This window comes from Salmo trutta, chromosome 18 (genome assembly GCF_901001165.1).
Source record: "Salmo trutta chromosome 18, fSalTru1.1, whole genome shotgun sequence".
Taxonomy (NCBI): domain Eukaryota; kingdom Metazoa; phylum Chordata; class Actinopteri; order Salmoniformes; family Salmonidae; genus Salmo; species Salmo trutta.
Window position 1 is genome coordinate 38,781,389 of NC_042974.1, and position 6,860 is coordinate 38,788,248.

The 6,860-nt window shown below is 38.1% G+C and overlaps 1 protein-coding gene across 1 annotated transcript in view; it reads right to left on the reverse strand.

Annotated features, from left to right (window-relative positions):
• The window catches only part of LOC115153277 (protein FAM13C-like), a 41,019-nt gene extending 39,938 nt beyond the window's left edge, over positions 1-1,081 (reverse strand). The window contains exon 1 of the mRNA XM_029698551.1: positions 981-1,081. The gene's annotated coding sequence lies outside the window, so the exon portion shown is untranslated. The remainder of the gene's footprint in view (positions 1-980) is intronic.
• Between the last annotated feature and the right edge of the window lie 5,779 nt (positions 1,082-6,860).

The window sequence follows — 6,860 nt, forward strand, 5'->3', positions numbered from 1 at the left end:
GCTTCAGTTGTTTTACATTTTTTAATAAGTGGAGATAGCTACACAACTTAAATGACCTATGCTTTTATAGCCATTGCCTGATTTGCGAAGGTCAACAACCTTTTGTCTCATTTCATTTGTGTGTTCTCTGGCCTTTCCCATGTTGATTGATGACAAAGGAAGTTTAGCCTGTGTGTCACCTCATATGTACACCCCAGTGAAACAGGAAGTCATGGATGACGTAATAGTTCCCAAAGACTCAGATGAACTTTAGAAAGTAAAATCTTAATCGAAAATACATTAATTCGATTTTGTTCATAAGAATTTCTATTGGTGCCAATAAATGTGACACGTATGTTTTTGAATAAAATCATTATTTCTTGATGCCATTCTTTTTTTTAAACATTTTAACTCAATTAAAGGTTGACATTTTTAGTGTAAGATCAAGCTGATAAACAACAATGCCATTTTTTCACACCCTTTTTTGTTCATACAGTATTTACTTTAGGTGCCAATAATTCAGGAGGGCACTGTATGTGCTGCTGCAAAGTAAATGGAGTTCACTGGGGTGGAATGATGCATCATGAAACCCACCACAGGGGTCAAGGGAATCAGGATATCCTGTCATTTCTTAAAGACAACAGCATGTGAATCTGAATAAAGGTTAGATTAGAACTATCAGATGGAATACATCTACAGCACATTACATAATATTTTCAGGGTCAGGACCATGGTCCATTTAGTGAAAACTCAGGACATTAAGAACCTCTGTAAGCCTATCCTCAGACGCCAGGGAGAGATGCACAGTGCAAATCACTGTGGGAAGGGAATCAAAGCAAGCTTTATATATACAGCACATTTCAGACATGAAATGCGACACGTGCTTCACAAAAAAACAAAAACAACAATGAAAATAAAAAATGAAATATTTACTACACAACAAACATAAGAGGAAAAAACAAAAGAATAACAAAAACGTTATTAATTATAACATGTCTCACCTCAAAGTCGGACAGGGCTGAGAGGGGTGGTGACTGGGTGTCCCGGCTAGGAGGGGTGTGTTGGAGATCTGGGGGACGGATAAAGTTGACAGATTGGTGCCTCAGGAGGTGGAGCAACAGGGAATTACACACACACACACACTCTTCTTCTCCAACATCCTGGGCTCTGATGGAACACTGTACAGGGGGAGGGAGACGAAACGTCAATACAAATGTTTTCAGTAAAATACTGTGCTGATCAGAGGAAATCAAGACTGAGTTCCAACAGTGATTGCATGCCATTTACAACTATTTCATTCACACCGTTACTATGAAATGTGATTTGCTTCTCTATGCAATTCAATATCGATACTGTAAACAACACAAGGGGACAGACCCGGCGCCAGAACAAATCAGTTGGACGGGCATTTGCTTTCCATAGGCGGGCCCGTTTTTTTTTTCACGGGACCACCTATGTGTACAGGCGCTAGCAACGTCCACAATTTTTAAATGGGTGTAATAGTAAAGATCATAGGCAGCTCCTGAGTTTTAAGTTTGGGGAAGCTTCCATTTTATCCTACCCTTTTTTCTACCAATCTGTGTGCCCGTTATGATTATTTTAATATGCACATTTTGTGAAACAGTTTAATTTCAATAGCCTAATAATGTTGTCGCGTGGTTAATCATACAAATTTGAAGTCAAATTATAAAAATCTAAAAGTTAAAATTAAACTATTAGCACTAGCCTCTGCCATATGGACACATTGATACACTGTGATCCAAAACTGTAGATAATATCCTGACGAATATTCAGGTTCTTTCAGTCGCATTCATGTCTTCTCAGCCTGTCTGCCTCCCTTTCTATCTGTCTTGAGCTATTGCTAGTGAAGTTCAACAGGATCTGGCCAGAAGCAGTTGCTAACTAACTTGCAGCATTGTATCAACTAGCCTATTCCGGGCCCTCAAAGTTTCCTGTGCCAGTGAGCTCAGGACAGAAAGCGCTTTCCACTGGATATATGGGATCATCATATCATATGTTGCCCTTTCACACCGAGGCTTGATGATTATCGAGGCCGGGAGTGTTGAAAGATTTTTCAAATACTGAGGAACTATCATTCGCAATGGATGTTAAAAAAACACTTTGTTGACTTGTGAGGTGAAGAAAAAATGTGTTAAGACAATCAGAAATAAGACATTGACAAAAAGGGAACTTTCCTTCATATGCATGCATTCTACAGACACACCATATCTTCGCCATACCCACCTCCCCTTCTCCTTGATGCAACATTTTACATTATACTCAAGACACATTATCTTCACACATATTTTAGACACTTTTCACTGACAGCCACAACTCAATCAGCTAGACCTATGCTATGCACACTACCCAAATTGCGGGCTTCCCAAACACACTTGTGATTTGGAACAATCCACAGCTATTTTTTTAAATAAGCTAAAGTATTTTAAATGATTTTATTTACACAGGAGTAATTATATAATTTTGGCGAAACATCAATTTACTTTAGGGCAATCAACCATCCTAACAGTGCACCGGCCAACTTTCCTTCCCAATTCGCAAGAGGCTGAAACCAGAGATCAGTATATAATGATGAGATGCTCATGTCTCCGCCCTAACAATGGGAGTCTTTGTCCCAAAGGTGGGAAGGCAGGCGACAAGGTTAGGTCTGCATATTTTTCCCATAGAAAAGCATTGGGCTTACCCTGGACAGATTTTGGCGAAGGTGAGCCCTCTCGCTTCACCTCTTCCTCTCTGATGAAACTATATCATTGGAGAAAGCATCAAAGTGAGTGAAACAACGCCCCTCTGTATGTAGTCCATGTACTGTATCTGATGCTGTCTGGACAGAAATAGTATGACATGCCATACTCTTTTGGTCCAGACAGCATCAGATCCATGGTGTACACATACTGAGCCAGATGGGTGCTGTTTCACTCACTCAGATGCTTTAACTGTGATTGATGCGTCTTTCTGTCAGCGTGCATCTTGGTCAAATAAATGATCAATATTTCAATATTTTATTTGAACGGGCAAGGAGGTACAGTAGGGCAGGCCAGGCCCCCTAAGGCCCGCCAATAACGCGGTGTATTGTTGGTGTATTGTTGTCTCTACCTTCTTGCCTTTGTGCTGTTGTCTGTGCCCAATAATGTTTGTACCATGTTTTGTGCTGCTACCATGTTGTGTTGCTGCCATGTTGTGTTGCTACCATGTTGTTGTCATGTGTTGCTACAGTGGTTGCTCAACTAAATGTTTTTGAGATTATGTTGCGGGATTTAGAGGTAATTTGTGGTTTAGTACGGTACTCTGCATCACTACTTCATTGCTCCAGACCAACACAAAGGGGAGTTAGAGCACTGATTATGCTTTTGGGTCCCAAGGCGCTACTGTGTCTCTAACTGACAATGAATGGGCGACATAAACCAAATCGAAACTGATAATTTTGCACGACTTCAAAATTTAATTTCAATAAACTGAATGATGAAGATGAAGGTGATTGAATTTAGAACAATTGTGTAAGAATTACTATTCCTCTGTCCTGCACGCGCACACCCTGAGAAATACACTTCTTTTTTTGTTTCTACTCGTCAGTATTACTTACTAAAACTGTTGTTACACTAAGGTTTTTATTCTAAGAGAAACTAAAATGTTCAATTACATTCCATGATATGCTTAAGATATATGTGTTGACTGAATATAAGCAAGTGATGTCTGCTAAATAATCAAGTTGATGGTACAGTCATAGCACCTACATAATGCTGAGTGACTCACTCATTCATGGCTTTGGATCAAAATAAATAAGTCTTTAATAAAGAAATGTTTTGGTTATCCTGACCTGGACACCATGTATTATAATAGACCGTTATGGGCTATTAGCAGGACAATAGACTCTTGCCAACACCTCTTTGTATTTTCATACTTTGTGCAAGGCAATTGATCAGCATTAAAAAAACTTTGCATATGGGGCCTCCCGAGTGGCGCAGCGGTCTAAGACACTGCATCACAGTGCAAACTTTGTTGCTACGGATGCTGGTTTGATTCCCATGCCGTCCATGACGGGGAGACCCATGAGGCGATGTTGGGCTTTTGGTTTCTCTCCCTCTAAAAACAGATATAAATCATTCTAAATAACAAACTGGCCTTATTTAGAAATTAGTAAGAATGTCTCACCCCGTGTTCAATGGCCTTTTTCTCGCTCACTTTAGGTTATTTGAAAACGAAATCATCTCCAAAATATCATTATTTTTTCAACAAAGCGATTATTATTATTAATTCATTTAAAATTATATAAAAGCCCCGTAGATATTCTCACAGATCAGATTTGCCCTATAGAAAAATGCCCCTAAGATATAAATTTAGAATCTTCCGATTCTCTAAATCGAATTATTTGCGGAGAGTCACTTCATTGAAAAAATATTTTTCGATATACTGTAGGACTTCCAGAGGCGACATGAGTCTCACTAGTGTTGAGTAATGTGCTGTTAAAAGTGGTGTAGGTCTTATTTATTTAGAAAGCATATTGAAGTTAGAAGCAATAGGATTTGAAGCAACTTTTGGTCAACTGTTATAGCGCCGTTTCGCGCTGCACTGAGACAAGCATGGGGACTGGTCTTGATAAATCAATGCGATTTTTATTTTCACTGAATCTCCATTTGGGTATTGGTTAGACTACAATTAGGGTGTGGAAATGTTATGCTCTCAGTACTGTAGCCTATTCCCGACCATCACGTTGTACAGCGCCATATTCTCCTAAAAAGAAAAACCCTGATGTTTCGTTTTTCATTTTTTCTTGGAATAGAAACACTATAATATTAATCTAATTAATTAAGCTACATTTCTTAAAATCAATCCCATATACAATGTTCTTACAAAAAAAGGGTTTTAAATTCTCTAGTACAACCAATATTGAAGGCTATCAAATGCTTCTCAAAGAAGCCCTCTGGTGGTCAAACTAGCACTAACTAGCATTAATGGTAACAATGGCTGACAATTAAATAACGTGCCACAGAATTCTGCGGCAGCCCGCAAGGTGTTATATATATTTTTTTATTAAAAAATAAAAGGGGAATGAACCTAGGTAAGCTTCATGTGAATATACTTAATGGTTCCCCCTAGTGAAATTCAACATGTACTGCAGTTTGCAATGAAAAGCGTTTGCACCAAGGTTATTAAAGTAAACAAAAATGTAATAAAAACTAAAATTGTAAAAACTATTTAGTTAACTGAAGTAAAATAGTAAAATAAAAACATTTCTAAAATTAAAACTATACTGAAACTATTATATTTGACTGCAAAACAAACTAAAAATGAAACTTCTAAACTTTGGGCATAAATCTAATGGAATTTTCAAGCCCTTTTTCTAATGGGGTTTTCAAGCTTCTGAATCTGGCGGGTAAATGGCAATGTTTCAAATAGGCCTAGCTTCTGTATCACTATCACTAGCTAACAGAGAAGAAATCCAAGGGTGAGCGCAGGGCATGAGCCTAAACCATAGGTGTGAGCAATGGCGGCAGCAAACCCAACACCAACAATAGTGAGGCGCAAAAGGCAAAGCTCCTTATGAGATTATTTAGAGTACACTGCTGGAACGGATAAAAGCAAATGTATTGTAGTTTCAGAAGATGGCAGTGTGTGTGGAACAGAGATAAAAGGGAAAAACCCAACCAACCTCAAAGTTCATCTGAACAGCACCCACTAAGAATTTCAGGATAAAGACAAGGTGAGATCGCTATTATTTTATTTCTGGAATTTGGTCAGGATGAGATACCATATGAACACACATAAGATGTGGAAAGTTTGTAGAATTGCAAGAAATTAGCTTTAAAATTCCAAAATGTTCTAGTAGCACAATGGCATAATGTTTAGAATTGCAGAAAATGTATTTAAAACTGCTAATTTTTCTCTCTGTCCACAAGAATAGTGTGAACATACCATGAAACTATACGATGGAACAAAGATAAATTATATAAAGAATGATAGTAAAAAGCTCTGGAGTACCATGAATGAAATTCAAGGCAAAAAAGCTAACTCAACTCCATCCTTCATTGAGGCAGATGGCTTGTTCATAACAAAACTCTTTGATTTTGCCAACCACTTTAATAACTTTTTTGTTGACAAGATTGGCAAACTTAGGCATGACGTGCAAACAACAAAACGCCGAGCCTTCATATTCATGCATAACAGACCAAATAATGAAAGACAAGCACTGTAGTTTTGAATTCCACAACATTTCTGTGGAAGAGGGGAAAATTATTGCTATCTATAAATACGGACAAACCACCTGGTACTGACAACGTGGATGGTAAATTACTGAGGTTGGTAACGGAATACATTGCAACTCCTATTTGCCACATGTTCAATTTAAGCCTAGAAGACAGTGTGTGTGCATTCAGGCCTGGAGGGAGGCAAAGGCCATTCTACTACCCAATAATAGCAAAGTACCCTTTAAATGGTTCAAACAGCTGACCAATTTGCCTGTTATCAGTGATTAGAAAAAATGTTAAAACAATCATGTTCGACCAAATAAACAAATTTAAAAAATATGTCCCCTTTGTTGGAATCGGCTAAACTTTGAACATTGAGATATTAAATGAATGATAGGAAATTAAAGAGACTGAGTTATGTTGGAAGTGAATGGTTCTCAGAAGAAAGACAGAAGGCTTTGGAATGTGTTTGATGGAGGAGAGGAGAGAGATGTGTTGATACAGGGGAGACAGATGGACATCTGTGTATTGGATGAAAGAGGGGTTGAGGTCAGGAGGTGAGGACAGATTCTCTTAAGAGAATAATAAATGTTTGGAATCCTGTTACCCTCTTTATTAGCTTCCTGTAGAGCCATAAAATGTAAGGATTGGAGAGAAAGGGGAGTGTCTTAAGTAGGATCA